Source organism: Balaenoptera physalus (genome assembly GCF_965194825.1).
Source record: "Balaenoptera physalus genome assembly, contig: HAP1_SCAFFOLD_967, whole genome shotgun sequence".
Lineage (NCBI taxonomy): Eukaryota > Metazoa > Chordata > Mammalia > Artiodactyla > Balaenopteridae > Balaenoptera > Balaenoptera physalus.
Window position 1 is genome coordinate 189,549 of NW_028125823.1, and position 16,266 is coordinate 205,814.

Consider the following 16,266-nt stretch of genomic DNA (forward strand, 5'->3'; position numbering starts at 1 on the left):
TAGAAAAAAAAAAAAAAGACAGGAAAAATATTAGTTAGATCTCTGAAATAAATGTCTGGTCCAGAAAATAACTTAATGATATGAATTCTGGCACAGGCATCACCTTCTTAAGTCCAGGGAAATGTCTTTCTTTTATTTTTTCCTCCTCTAACACATTACTGTGCATTGTCTTATTGGGACAAGCTACTAAATCTCTCCAACCCTTCAACGTGTCATTGAATTCATATTCTGCAACTTCCTGTCCCAATAATGTTAATCTCACCATTTCTTTTATCCCTTGTTTGATTATCTAGAAAGTAAAGATAATATCTGTAGCAGACATAAGTGGTTGCCTACCTCACTTTCAATCTCCCTACTTGGTTATTTTGTTCATGTTTTTAATTCTCTCCCATAGGACTCACTGTTAAATCCTGCGTACTCTAAGCTGATCATTAAAATCTTATTCTCTTTGCCAGTGATAGATGTAGGGATGATTATGAAACTTTGATCCTACCCTAAAGATAAAAAATATATTTTAATCATGGTTAAATTTGTATTCATCTTCATTTACATTTGGAGAAGTCTGCTGGAAAGAGTCTGGGGAAAGTTTCCCCTTTAAAAAAGAAAACTCACGCAAGAAGAGTTACCCACGTTTTCTACTACACGTTCTCATGCTTACACACAGAGTCATAACCATTTTACTCTCATGAAGGGAGGAAGGCTGAGAACAAAGGTGCTGAGGAGGGCAGGTCAGAAAATAACGAAAAGAGCTGGGTTCTTGATGACATCATTCAGCCACTGAATTAAACAACCCTGGGGGTGCCTGACCTTTAGAGTCTTTGCTATATGAGGTAATAAATTTTTCTTACTGAATTGGGATTTTCTATTTTTTTCAGGCAAAAGAATCTTATATAGTGTAGTACTTACCCACAAGTCTGGTGAGATGATTTAATAAGTTAATTCACATATACCACATAGCAGAGAGCTTGGGACATAAAATACTTAAAAATGGAAATTATTACAATTGAATTTTCCCCTCTTCCTCTCCTTCTTCTCCTTCTTCTTCTCATAGTATTAGTATTAGTAATAATTAGTACTGTTTTATTTTACGATTTCATGCGGTCTAAGTAAATTTAATTTCCCCAATAGCAGTACCATGCATCTTTATGAAAGAAAACAAGAAACACTATCAAGCAATTAGATAAACACATAACATTTTCTGTAGTTTAAGAATCATCTTTTGGCTTACAAGATTTTCAAATGTAGGGGATTTTAAATGCCTCCTCCGTTCTTCATTACCTGCTGAGTTATCCATGACCTAAATATATGCCTCATCCTTATATTTTTACCATTAGACTCATATGCCTCCTTCAGGGGTGATGCATTCTACTCAATAATGACAGATAATGATATAAAATTTAAGCAAATAGTAATGTTATAAATGGACCTTAATCATTTCAAATCTTATGTTTCTCACTCAGAAAGGACCAAGCTTTCCAAAATAGTAGTGGACCAGATGGAAGAAATGTAATATTCAAAGGCAAATCTATATACGTTACTTCAGATATATCAAGTAAAGGTAAAAATGGATATTTGTTTCTGAAGAGAGATGAAACACCTTGCTAATTTTCATTAAGTACTTAGTCTTAATGAATTTCACTTAAATCATACGTAATTTTTAAATAGATCTTTATTGGAGTATAGTTGCTTCACAATACTGTGTTAGTTTCTGCTGTACAACAAAGTGAATCAGCCATATGCATACATATATCCCCATATCCCTCTTGAGCCTCCCTCCCATCCTCCCTATCCCACCCCTCTAGGTCATCGCAAAGCACCGAGCTGATCTCCCTGTGCTGTGCTGCTTCTTCCCACTAGCAAACTGTTTTACATTTGGTAGTGTATGTATGTCAATGCTACTCTCAGTTCGCCCCAGCTTTCCCTTCCACCCCAATATCCTCAAGTCCATTCTCTATGTCTACATCTTTATTCCTGCCCTGCCACTAGGTTCATCAGTACCATTTTTTTTTTTTTTAGATTGCATATATGGAATCTATTCCATATATGCGTTAGCATACGTATTTGTTTTTCTTTTTCTGACTTACTTCACTCTGTATGACAGACTCTAGGTCCATCCACCTCACTACAAATAACTCAGTTTCGTTTCTTTTTATGACTGAATAATATTCCATTGTCTATAGGTGCCACATCTTCTTTATCCATCTAGGTTAGTTCTATGTCCTGGTTATTGTAAATAGTGCTGCAGTGAACACTGTGGTACATGTCTCTTTTTTGAATTATGCTTTTCTCAGGGTATATGCCCAGTAGTGGGATTGCTGGGTCATATGGTAGTTCTATTTTTAGTTTTTTAAGGAACCTCCACACTGTTCTCCATAGTTGTATCAACTTACATTCCCACCAACAGTGCAGGAGGGTTCCCTTTTCAGCACACCCTTTCCAGCATTTATTGTTTCTAGATTTTTTGATAATGGCCATTCTGACCGGTGTGAGGTATCACCTCACTGTAGTTTTGACTTGCATTTCTCTAATAATTAGTGATGTTGAGCATCTTTTCGTGTGCCTCTTGGCCATCTGTATGTCTTCTGGGACCTAATTAAACTTAAAAGCTTTTGCACAGCAAAGGAAACCATAAATAAGATGAAAAGACAACCCTCAGAATGGGAGAAAATATTTGCCAATGAAACAATAGATAAAGGATCAATCTCCTAAATATACAAACAGCCCGTGCAGCTCAATATCAAAAAAAACAAACAATCCAATTAAAAAATGGGCGGAAGACGTAAATAGACATTTCACCAAAGACATAAGTAATTTTTTGATTGACTTGAATGCCAGCTTTATATTCAGAGTGGTCAAGTTCAAATAATTTTGGGGAGAACTGAGCACACATGCAACAAAATGTGAGGACATTAATCGAAATTTAAGGACTATAAACTTTCCAAATAACTCTAACAGAAAATCAGTGAAAAAATTTAAGCAATATATAATAGTGACATAACTGTTGCTTCAGTCTTCTTGTAAATTAAATAGAAATAACACCGATAAGTAAATTTTCTTATATGGGTTTAATAAAAAATGGTTCTTGAAAACTAAAAAAGAGAAAAATTAAGTACATAATTACATTGGAGTCAAAGTACATTTTATTGTTGTTGTTGTGATAACAGTTGCTAATTTTCAACAATACAGGAATTGTTGCCTAACTATAGTTTTCTTTGTTCCAAATAGATTTTTCAAAGTAAAAATATGACATAAATTTTGCCCATAAGATGATTAGACAAAACTGGCATTGGGATGGAAAGTCATGTGTTTCAAGACCCTTCACACCAAGAGATATTTAGGCATTATTACTTAGATTAATTGAGCTTTTATTAAAGCTAATTTTCTAGTATTCACACTTCAAAATACAGATGGAAATAAAATATATAGTTCTCAATTTGGCAGGAGTGTACTATACAATTTATAATAAAGTTGATTTATATTAGTTGCTAGAAAATTTATGGGCAACAGATTTATTTTAATGGAGTCATTTATGGTCCTAATTTGTTTTATTGATATTAGGATCCGGACATCTTGCTGTTTCAAAAAGATAGTCAAGCACAGGGAGATCAGCTCCGTGCTTTGTGACCACCTAGAGGGGTGGGATAGGGACGGGGGAAGGGAGAGGCAAGAGGGAGGGCATCTGGGGCTATATGTATATGTATAGCTGATTCACTTTGATATACAGCAGAAACTAACACAACACTGTAAAGGAATTATACTCCAATAAAGATGTTAAAAAAAAAAAGTTAACAAACAGCAAATTAAAAATGGATGATTTTTTTAATCCATTTACAATTAATTAAATAGTACATTTTGTTTTCTTTTCTTTTTTCTCCTTATGATTGTTGTGTTTCATTGTCGCCCCTATGTCCTTATGCTAATAAATAAAGTTGGTTTCTGCTAAATACAGTATTGAAAATCAAGAAGGAAATACACTATTCTCTTATTCTCCTTTAATTTGAAAATATGTGTATTGGCACCACTATACTGCTTTCAGTTAACGTTAATTTGTGTGCACTTTACATTTTTTTATCAGTCTTGCTAAGGGTTTCTCTTAGTTTCCTGTTGCTGCTGTAACAAATTAACACAATCTTAGTGACTTAAAACACCACAAATTTATTATTTTACAGTTCTGGAGATCACAGTTCAAAATAGGTCTAACTAAGCTACAGTTAAAATGTTTACAGGACCCCATGCCTTCTGCACATTCTGGGAATCCAGTTTGTTGCCTTTCTCAGCTTCTAGAGGCTCTCCCCAATCCTCAGCTACTGGCCCCCTTCCATACTTACAGCCTGAAATGAAATCATTCTCACTTTGCTTCCACTGTCACATCTCCTTTTCTGACTCCGACACTTCTGCTTCCCTCGTCTACTCTTTTTCAAAATAAGGACCTTTGTGATTACACTGGCTCACCAGGGTAATTCAGGAAACGCTATGGAGATCCTGACTTAACTGCATCTGCAATGTCTCTTTGCCATGTAAGGGAACATATTCCCAGGTTCTGGGAAATAACACTTATACAACTTGGGAGGGGGTATTATTCTACTACTACAGAGTTTATCAATTTTATTAAACTTTCAAAGATTAACGCTTATGGCTTTGTTATTTTTCTCTATTTTATATCTTTGATCTTTGTTCTCATCATTCTACTTTTTGTCCTTCTTCTTCCTCTGGGTTTTAAATTTTCCCTTTTCCTTTTTAGAATCTTGAGATGGAGGCTTAGCTGATTGATTTTTTAAACTTTCATATTTAAATGATAAAGTATATCCAAAGACTGTTTTGCCTCCATCATATAAGTTTTGATAAGGTACATTTCTATTTCCATACTGTCAATAATATATTTTAAATTCCCATTGCATTTTTTTAAACAAGTGTTCATTTAGACACGTACTGCTAATTCTCAAACACATAAGATTATCTCATTATTCTTCGCGAAAGCATTTATTCATTTATGTATGTTCACAGAACATATGATCCTTTGTGACTTATTGAGACTTGTTTTATAGCCCCAAAGACTATGTATTTTAGCTGCCAGATGTAGTATTCTATAAATTTCTGTTAGGTAAGTTAGATAATAATATAGTTTAAAACTTTTATATCTAGAAGAGATACAGCAGAGGAGAAGGGGTTGAGAGGTGGGCAAAATGGGTAAAAGGGATCGACTCTGTGGTGATGGATGATAACTACACTTTTGATGATGATCCCGTTGTGTATTGAATTACAGTGTTGCACACCGGAAACTTTTATAATGGTATACCTCAATTTTACTTCAATAAAAAATAAAGCTTTTATAGCATTACTGATTTTTTTGTTTTTAATTATGAGAAAATCCTATTTGAAATAGCTGTGGTTCATTGTATATTTTTCTGTAACTCCTGTTAATTCTGTCAGTGTTTTAAATGTATGTTGCTTTGTGTTATTACTGGTTATTTTCTAAATTCAGCTTTTTAATCTTTAACTTTTCAAAGTGACTTAAATTATGCCAATTAGCCATTATTGTAAGTAAAATACCATGTATTGTTGTTTTGTCCTTTGTACTGTAGTTGTCACTCATTCTCCTTCTATTATGTGTTATGTATCCACAGTGTAGTTTTTTCTTTAAAGAGCCAGGGAAGGGAATGCTGTAACCTTGCCATGAGAGGAAAATGGGACCAGTCCCTCTCCCACACCATCCCACCCACCAGTCTTCCTTCCCACTCAGTGGGCCTTCGATATAAAGTGACAGGGAGGTCGTAGGACCCGTCCAGGTGGACTCCCCAGGATGTTTCCCGAGAAGCGGCGTTTGCATCCCAGCAGTAGCTTTCCCACCCCCGCCCCGCGGAGCACCAGCGGCTCTGCGCAGCCCGGGCTGGCGACCCAGAAGGCGCGGAGACCCCGCCCACCCTGCAAGGCCCGCCCGCTCGGCCCCGTCCCCGCCCCCGCCGCGGCCTCCCATTGGTGGCCCGGTGTGTCAGTCGACGAGCGGGCTCCCGGGGCGGGAGTGCAGGCTGCGGTCCCCTCCCGGCGCCTCTATCGGCCGCCAGCCGCAGGGAAGTGAGACCGGGCGCCGGCCGGCGGCCGCTGCCTCTGACAGACCCAGCGGTCGAGGCTCCGCGCCCATCAGCAGCCCGCGGCCGCCATGGCGGCGCGGAGGAGCCCCCCGCGGGAGCGGGAGCGGCAACGACCTCGCGACCCCACCGCAGGTGGGCCCGGGGCCCGGTGGGGCGGGGCGGGGGCCGCGGGCGCCCGGGACGCGCTCGCCCCCGCCGGCCGTCGGCGCAGCCCTGGGTTGGAAGGTTCGGGGCCCGCCATCCCAGGGGTGGGAGGTCCGGGGCGCCCCTGCCCGGGGCGGGGAGGGGGACGGGCTGCAGGGTTTGGGGGGGCCGTCGGGGGCGGGGGTCGCCCCTAAGTGAGGAACTGCGCCGTCGGGCCGAGGCAGCGAGCGACCCTCCGAGGCAGAGCAGGCGGGTTCCTGGAAAGAGAAAGCGGGTCCTGCGGGCTGGGATGCGTTGCGGCGGGGTGGGGTGCCCCGGCAGCGGCTGGGGTCGGGCCCTGGCGCCCACGAGCGCCGGTGTCCCCTTCTCGGTGTCCCCTCCGAGCCCTTGATTGTTGTCGGAGGGAAGTTGACGGGTTTCGCGCTTTGCTGGCAGAGGATGTGGCCCACACCTTCGCAGCAGTCGAGACTCGATGAGCAACAGAGAAAACTCTGGCTTTTGAAACAAAAATCTCACCAGGGACAGGAGCGGCAGCCCAGTATGGCACAGGTGGCCGAGGTCGCCGCGCGCCACCTGTGTCGCGGCGTCTCTGCCCTCTGCGTGCGTAGCTGGGCCCTCACCGGACGAATGAAGGGTGCTTTCCTTGCCATGCTTCCAGCCCCAGGTCTGAGGAAGATGATCTGCTTCTCAGCTTGGAGCACATTCCCGATTGTGTATTTCCCTGGAGGCCACCCCGGGGGTGAGAGCCCACGAGTGAATTTGGGGAGCACGCCTGTTCCAGGTGCCGCAGCGTCAATGGGAAGTTACTGAGCAGTGCTTCTTAGTCCGGATTCTTGGTCCCAGCAGGAGCTTTTGATTCACACAGCAAAGTGTCGGGTGTGGTGAAAACAGCCCGGTTCTAGGAGACAAGACATGAGTTCTAGACATCCTTTTGCCCAGGACTGCGGGCCTCGAAGCTTCTGGGTCCTGGTCCATAAAATGAGGGCACTAGGCTAGCTGATCCATAAAGCCCCTCCCAGTCTAGAATTCTGTGATTGACGTATCTCCCACTCTCAGAAGTTTGGAGAATGAACTAATTTTCAACCTTTCTGCACCTTGGATTCTTATAGAATTAGCCAAATATTTCCTGGGGGTGTATCCATCTGAACTTTTTCATATGTGATTTTCTTCCCTTCTCCCTGTGTTGTTTCGGCAGAGCAAAGCTGGAAGCGGAGGTGGGGCACAGCTGGGAAAAGCTGGCTGGGGGGCGCCGAAGGGTATCTACTCTGGGCTTAATGTAATTGTCAGGAATTTTCCCTTCCAGTGCACCAAGTTCAAGGTGTGCCAGCACTGTGAGAGCAGAGAGAATTCTTTCCTCAGCTTCAGCCTAAAGGGAAACATTTTCCCTCCTTAAAAAATAGTTTGAGGGCTTAGGAAAAGGAAAACCAACACTGCAATTGAAAACACATGCCCGCAACAGAGCCTACAAGAGAATGCTTACAACCAAGTGGTCCACGGTTGCTATTTTTTGCCAGCCTGTTTTGTCACTTTTATACTTCTACTCTTACGTTTCTGTGAGATGGATTAAATAGCAAATAAAGTGTAAATTTTGGCACCATGTGTTTTAGCTAAGTAGAAATTCTTGATTGGCACAATGACTGAATTTGAAAGTGACCTTTCACCTGGCTCCCCGGAGCGGGTGGGTGCTGTCCTATGTGTCTGCAGCCCCCAGCGTTGTCCCTGCCACAGTAACAGTGGGTACTGGAGCTCTCTTCACGGTGCTGGACACGGAGACACTGCCCATAGTCTTATGTAATCTCTACAACCACCGTCCTGTGATGCTCGGAATGGTCACGGAATTTCCTCAGAGTTTCCAGCTAGTAAGTGGTGCCGGGATTCAAGCCCTGGCAGCCCGGCTCCTCCCGCAGCATGTTCTTAACCATCGCCCGCTTCTGTCTCCTAAAACATTCAGGCTTATACCTGGGAGCACTCTAGGTTCCAAAGGTACCTCATCACAGTTAAGCTGTTCTAAAGCAAAGTTGGCTTATCAACTTAATACCATCGTTGTTGCTCAAGGGAACTCACAGGTCTGTGTGCGGGAGAAAAAGTCATCATTATCGAGTTAAAACTTCCTACACGTGTGTTTCTTTATACGTGGCTCTGAAGTCTTTATGTACCAGTTAAAGGAGTTAATGGACTATTGTATCTGACCTTTCTCTCCTGCCCACTTGAATCCTCTGGTCCATGTTCAGTTACTTAGGACAATCTGTTCTCAAGACGGAGGTTATATACACATTTATTGATTTGTAATTAATTGAATGGAAGAACACTTAAATGTCACGTTACAGTAAGTCAACAGGGAAAAGTTTTGGTTTATACACTCATTTTTCCAGTGATCTTTTGTTCTAGTCATACTCTATTTTTCTACTTTTTCATTTAATTGAGCCGGAATAGACAGAGGCCATCATGTTTAAAATAAGAGGATAATAAAATGTTTATGTTCATTTCTAAGGACCCTTGTCTGTTAGTACTGTTGCTGGGATTGCCAGGTAATAAACAACAATCCCAGAAACTGTAGCACGTAAGATGCTATGCTCAATAAACCTCTGAATTAAGAATTTAATAGTAAGTCTTTCATTGTTGATTTAACCAGGTGACTCTGACTTTGAGTTTATGTGGAACTGTTGGATGTTAGTTACATAGTAATTTAAAACACCGTATTAGCTCTTTCTCTGCTTGCCAGTGTTATTGATTTTTATTGACTATTAGTTAGGGTTAGTCTTCTGGCAGAGGGAGTAATAATGTATCGATAATTGGAAGTTAGCTTCTCAAGAGTCCTCTCCCAACTTAGAAGCAGAATCCCAGCCCTCTTCCCTGGGCACCAGCAGCTGCCCAGATACCTGGGTTTGGCCTCTTGGGTGGGGCCTGAGTGCCTGCGGCCCCCAGAGCCACAAGATGCCTTCCCGGCCTGGCCTGGCCTGTGGGGCACCCGCACTCCGGGTGGGCTCCGTGCCGTGGGCCCACCTCAGAGGTCAAGCTGGACGTCAGATGCTGAGGCCCAGGCGGCCAGAAGGGACCCAGAAGACCTGGGGGTCCCGGTCTCGGCCTGTCAGACAGGCTGTCCTGGAGGCACTGCCCAGATCTGGGGGGGCCAGGAGCCCAGGACCACCCCTACCCCTTTTTGTAAATCTTGTTAAATGTAAATCAAATACAGCTGTCTTTTTCACTGAAAGAAAAAAAAGTATCCTGCCTTCTCATGTGCCCATTACAGTGGACCTGAGCTCCTGCTGCCCCCAGGCGTGGAGGACCTCGTGGGTACAGGCCAGTTCCCAAGTGGCTCAGGAGCGGAGGTGGGCAGGGGCGCGGGCTTTGAACCTTGTGTGTCTCTCCCCTCAGCCGGGGCAGAGAGGGTTCCCCGGAGCGTTGTGTCTCCCAAGCTGAGGTGGACTGAACTTCTTCCCTGTAAAGAGAGAACCTTTCCCTGGGTCTTAGAGTGAGTGACAGCAGGCACATCGTGGTTATATTTGTTGATCTGTGACAAGAAGACCTCAACTTTGCTGTGAGATCGCTAAAGTGACAGGAAAACTGAGTGCTCTGTGTCTTCCAAATCGCCTGCCAGGATAGGTTGAAATGCTGTGGAAGCAGCAGAATGGCTGAGAGGACAGGGGAAGTGGAAGAGATGGCCAGCCAGGCCGGCGTGGGCGAGGACAGTCAGTCACCACCCAGATGTGAAGGGCTGAGTGGCACTGAAGTCAGCGGACCCGATCAGCTCTGTGTCATTTTACTTGGTATTTAACAAATGAACTGGGAGTTCAGTTTGTAGCTAAGGCTGGCCTCGAACCGTGAAATGCAGACGTAGCCAATCGAATTATTAATATAAATGTTGGGTCCCTCAGTTTTGCACCTGAAGCAGTGCAAGACTCGGGTGCATCGATTCCTTCCTCTGAAATCTGAAATAAAGAGAAAAATCACTCAAACTGAGAGTTTATTAGATCAGTTTTATCCACGGTGTATCCCTCTCTTGTTTCTTAAACATTTGTTAAACTCAGTTTGGGGTACTCAGCTGATTGTCATGACAGAGGACTGGTACGGCCACTGCGTATAGACCTACCTTGTACTGCACTGTTCCTCATGCTTGGATATTCCAGCATCTTCTCCCACATATACCTCACTGATTCATTCAAAGTTTGGAGCCTGTAACATGTGATGGTACAATTCTCCTTTCCCTTCCCGCTCCCCCAGGCTCCTCAACCTTCCTCTTTTATTTCTTGCTGTCATTTAGAAACTGGGGTCCCAGACAAGCCCTTGCGGAAAAGGCTCTTTATCAGAATTCTGCTTTCAGGTCAGCTGGTGTAATAGACCTGCAGATCTAAGCACGCATGTCTCGGGTGGAGTATTTGCTGGCACTTGTCAAGGTCTCATGTATCTTCTGTACACGCTCAGGCATCTTTCCTGTAGGGCAAGTTTTGAGTAATGTTTTGAGTTTAGTTGAACCTCAGTTGTTTCACAACTACTTAAAATCCTGTGCCTGTACCACAGCGTGACTATTCCACTAACATAACTCTGAAACATGTTAACATAAAGAGGCATTTGGAGGAGAACGGTGGTGAGTGGCCTGGCCTCCTTGTGTTTGTTTATAGGGGAGGAAGCTGAGGTCCAAGTTGCTCGACTGTCTAGGACCAGACCTGGAGCTCAGTTCCTGACTCCCTGGGGCCTGCTCATTCCACTACCCCGAAGCCATCCCACTAGGTGACCGCTTCACAGCCTCACTTCCTGCTTTATATTTACATGAGTGTATTTAAGGGAAGGGAAAACAGAGTGGTGGCTCACCATTTCTTTTTTTTCTTTTTTCTTTTCTTTTTTGTTTTTTTGCCACACCGCATGGCTTGTGGGATCTTAGTTTCCTGACCAGGGATTGAACCCGTGCCCCCTGCAGTGGGAGTGCGGAGTTCTAACCACTGGACCACCAGGGAATTCCCACACCATTTCTGACATGCATGTTAGAAGTCAGAAGGGACCAGCAAGAGAGAGGCTGTTAGGCAGGATTAGGTATGGTGGAGTAACAGAACAACCCCAAATAAGTGAATTAAGTTTATTTCTTTTATGGCAAAGCTCAGACATGGCTCCCCAGGGCTGGAATGGGCTCCATAGTGTCAGAGGCCCAGGCTCCTTCCACTTTGTTTCCACCCTGCAGGGGTTTCACGCCCACAGCTACTTCCTGATCCAAGATGGCTGCTGAATGTCAGTTATCACACCTACATTCCAGCTAGGAGGGAGGAGGGAGGGCAAGGAGTACACACCCCTCTCAATAGAACCTTTTGAAAACTGCACATAGCACTTCTTGGCCAGAATTCACTTACAGGGCTATACCCAGCACGTAGGGAAGGTGGAATGCCAGCCAAAGTCAGGATTCTAGTCCTGTGGAAGAAGAGAGAAGAGATACTGGGGTTGGCTGGCAGTCTCTGTCGTGGAGACGTGTGGACTGGATTCTGACTACATCAGTTCATCTTCTTTATTCAGCAAATATTTATTAACTGTCTACCGTGTTCCTAGGGACCGAGAAAGCAGAGAGAAAACAGACACAATCCCAGTCCTGAAGACATGTACCTACACAGGGAGACAGACACTAACCAAACACAAACACAGTTGTATAAACTGTGATGCGTGCTGTGAAGGAAAAGCACACCGTGTGCTGTGAGAGAGTGTAGCAGGGATGTGACCAAGCCTGGGGGTTGGGATCGGGTCAGAGAAGCTTGGCCCCAGGAAGTGACATTTGAGCTGAGAGCTGGAGAGTGAGTAAAGTGAAGAGTATTCCAGATGAGGGAAGAGCACGGGCAAAGGCAGGCCGGGAGGCAGGAGTGAGCCCTGATGGAGGAACTGAGGGCCGCCAGTCATCTTGGAGCAAGAGGAAGAGGTGGGAGAGTAGGGAAGAGTCAGGGTCAGACCAAGGGGGACCCTGGAGGCAGGGTGAGCACCTGTCCTGGTTTGCCTGAGACCAAGGATGTCCTCGGACAAGGAGCTTTTCAGCACTAAAACTGGGGGAGCCCCAGGCAAGCCAGGAGGAGTTGGTCAGCCTCCCCGGAGGTCACATTAGTAGTTGGGTTCCTTTATTATTATTATTATTTTTTTTAAATACCACAAACAGTGGTTTTTAAATTAATTTATTTATTTTATTATTTATTTTTGGCTGTGTTGGGTCTTTGTTTCTGTGCGAGGGCTTTCTCTAGTTGCGGCGAGCGGGGGCCACTCTTCATCGCGGTGCGCGGGCCTCTCACTGTCGCGGCCTCTCTTGTTGCAGGGCACAGGCTCCAGACGCGCAGGCTCAGTAGTTGTGGCTCACGGGCCCAGTTGCTCCGCGGCACGTGGGATCTTCCCAGACCAGGGCTCGAACCCGTGTCCCCTGCATTGGCGGGCAGATTCTCAACCACTGCGCCACCAGGGAAGCCCAACATGGTATGTTTTAATTTCAAATTTCATTGACTTATTAAATGAATGTGTGTTTATATTTATATGTACGGTATATATACAAAATACATATATATGTATGTATAGCATATACACAAAAATATATACTAAACCATGAATCCTGTGACCTTGTTATAGTCCTTTATTATTTCCATAATTTTCCAAAATTATATTTTTCTGCAGAGACAATCATGTCATCTGCAAGTATAGACAGCTTTATTTAATCCTTTCCAAGCCAAATACTTTCTCTTTTTTTTTTTTTTCTTGTTTTAAAATACTAGCTAAAAATCTCAGTAAAACGGAGAGTAGGAAGAGTAAAAGAGAATATCTTTCCTTTTTTCTGGATTTTAGTGAGAAAGTTTTCAACTTCTTAACATGATATATAAATATTTTTATTTCACGTAATGCTTGTGTCTGGTTTTGGTATTATGGTAATGCTGACCTCATAGAATGAGTTTCCTCAGCTTCTGTTTTCTGGAAGAGATTGTGGTAATTGGCACCCTTTCTTTTGATTTGGTAAAATTCACCGGTGACTATCTGAACTGAAGGTTTCTTTTTTGGAAGGTTTTTGATTATTGATACAATTTTTTTTTAATAGATATGGGCCTGATCAGATTACCTGTCTCTCCTTGTGTAAGTTTTAAGCATTTGTGTCTGTGAAGAAATCATTCTGTTTCATCTAAATTATAGAGTTCTGCTTGTTGTTCTTTACTGCCTTTTTAACATTCATGAAACAGGTCAGGATGACGTCTCTTTGATTTCTGATATTGGTAATTATTTTTTCTTTTCTTTTCTTTTTCTGTTAACCTGGCTAGAGGTTTATCAGTTTTGCTGGTCTTTTCAAAGAAGTTTTTGGTTTCATTGATTTTCTCTACTAAAGTTTTCAGTTTCAATAACTTATGCTCACATATGTATTATTTCTTTTTACTTTCTGCTTACACTAATATTAAATTGTTCTTCATTCTCTAGTTTCCTGAGGTGGAGCTCAGATTACTGATTATAGATCTTTCTTCTTTCTGAATATATGCACTTAATTTTCCTCTCAGCACTGCTTTCTCTGTATCTACAATTTTTTTAAAATTTTTAATTCTATATAATTGCTTTTTAAAATTCCTCTTGAGACTTTTCTCTGTGATCCACATGAGCTTGAGAAAAATGTATATTTCATTGTTGTTGAGTGGAGTAGTCTATAAATGCCAATTATATTAGTTTGATTGCTATTACTGTCCAGGTCAAGTCTATCCTTACTGATTCTGTACCTACTTGATCTATCAGTTTTTGCTTCACATATATTGAAAGCTTGATGTCAGATTCCACAACTTTAGGAGTTTTATGTCTTTTTGGAGAATTGATACTTTTATTAATATGTAAGGTCCCACCTTTTCCTTGGTATTTTTAATTAAAAAAAAATTTTTTTTAACATCTTTATTGGAGTATAATTGCTCTACAATGTTGTGTTAGTTTCTGCTGTATAACAAAGTGAATCAGCTATATGTATACATATATCCCCATATCTCCTCCCTCTTGCATCTCCCTCCCACCCTCCCTATCCCACCCCTCTAGGTGGTCACAAAGCACCGAGCTGATCTCCCTGTGCTATGCGGCTGCTTCCCACCAGCTATCTATTTTACATTTGGTAGTGTATGTATGTCCATGACACTCTCTCACTTCGTCTCAGCTTACCCCCACTGGAATGGTTTTGACCCAGAAAGAATGTCACCAATAAACAGTCTCAGTATGAAACAAGATAGAGAACAACCCCTCAGGGAGCTGACTGTAAGGCTGGAGGCAAGGCCCCTCCTACACTTTTCTTCACTCCCACATGGAGCAAAAGACTCAGTTATGTGTTTATTCCAAATCTTGTAAAGCAGCACTGGCTGCAGGGGCTAACCCTGCCCTTTGTTTCCAGGTGTCCCAAGCTGATTCTTAAATCAGCTTTGTTGAAATTAATATGCCTACTCCAAAGTTTTTAGTTTAGTATTAACTTCATATGCCTTTCTTATTCCCTTTCCATTGTTTGAATTATTGGAATTTATTTTTAGAATAGTTTTGAGCTTGCAGAAAAATTGAGCAGAATGTTCAGAGTTCCCATATACTCCCCCTCCCACTCCTTCCCTTGCCCTCATTATTAACATCTTGCCTTGGTGTGGTAAGCATGTTAAAATTGAACCTACATTGATACATTGTTATAAAATAAAGTCAGTTATTTTAAGGGCTCACATTCTTTGTGATCTACAGTTCTGTGGGTTTTGTCAAAGGCATGATGTTATGTACCCACCATTACCACCACATCATGTGGAATAGTTTTACTGCCCTAAAAATCCTGTCTGCTCTAGCTGTTCATCCTTCCCTCTTCCCCTCCCCAATCCCTGGCAGATTGTTCTTTTTTTCACTGTGAATGTGATAAATTCGAGATTTTCTCCAAATATATTATGGCAGATTATACTCCAACACATGGAAGGGAAGTATTATCACAGTAGTTTTTTTTCAAATATAATCAGACTGGGTTTATGCCTCTCCTACAAAGATTGATCATAATAAAGTATATTGTCTCTAACACTTGTTCACCTGAGTTTGGATTATATAAGAACTACTGAAATAGGCCACCAATCTTCCAACTCTTGTGCTAGAAAGAGCCTCTTTTTTTTTTTTTTTTTTTTTGTCTAAACCATACTAGCCTCTAATGAATTCAGCCAATTAAAGGAACTAAAGGTTTCTTTTCTCATTGTTCCTATGATCTATATACTCTGTGTGCCTACAAGATGCCAGTATTAAGAGTTCATTCCTTGCATATTCTCTGTCCATCACCACTGCCCTATGCTATGAGGAAGTGCTTCTTCTCCACCCCTCACTTGGGTTACAGAAGGATTAGTCTGTATAACCACTTACTCTAGGCTAAGTGAGGTCTTTGAGTGCCTCATAAGGTCTCTTTAGCCATAGTTCTTGATGCTCTGGACTTATTGGCATGTTCATAGGAGTTTTTGTGGAAATGTAATTACCTGGAAGTGCTGAGGTGTCTGTTCGCTTGTTTGAAACTTGAGTAACGTAAACACCTTGTTCTTCTGCTTAATCCCCAAGGATTGACATGGGGATGGTTCAATTTCTCCTTTTAGTACATTCAGTAGACTAACGCAGCAATGTGCTGTGTTCTCCTTCAATAGTCCTTGTTGCTCCCATTTACTACCCACATGGTAAGAAAGCTGTCCTACATGTTTATCTCAAACTTACATGGAGAAATTTGAGAAGAGTCAATTAGTAGAACCATCCATAATGTCAACTACTAGTAAGGGTCTATAGAGGCAAACATAGATACATATATCCATATCTGTCTGTCTGTCTATCTATCTATCTATCTGTCTATCTATATCTCCTCTGGAAATTTTTTTCCGTGATACATTAGTTGGTGGGAACGAATTTTTCATAGAATATGTAAAGGCCATTCTGTGTGTACATGTTTGTATATATTTCATAATTTTCCATGTATATGTAGATAGAAATCTACACACCAAAGTTCTACTTCATTTATGTAATTATTAAGGTTATTTTTATAATGAAATGTTAAGATTTCAAAGAATTTTTATCTCCTAAT

At 42.2% G+C, this 16,266-nt stretch overlaps 2 long non-coding RNA genes across 8 annotated transcripts in view; both read left to right on the forward strand.

Annotated features, from left to right (window-relative positions):
* Positions 1–16,266, forward strand: part of LOC309653710 — a 249,284-nt gene that overhangs the window by 189,537 nt on the left and 43,481 nt on the right. For all 7 annotated transcript variants that reach the window (XR_014259397.1, XR_014259398.1, XR_014259399.1 and 4 more), the window contains one exon: positions 12,511–12,665. This is a non-coding gene — a long non-coding RNA (uncharacterized lncRNA). The remainder of the gene's footprint in view (positions 1–12,510; positions 12,666–16,266) is intronic.
* LOC309653709 lies at positions 6,405–7,832 on the forward strand. Its single transcript, XR_014259396.1, has 2 exons — positions 6,405–6,972; positions 7,429–7,832. It is a non-coding gene; the product is annotated as an uncharacterized lncRNA (long non-coding RNA).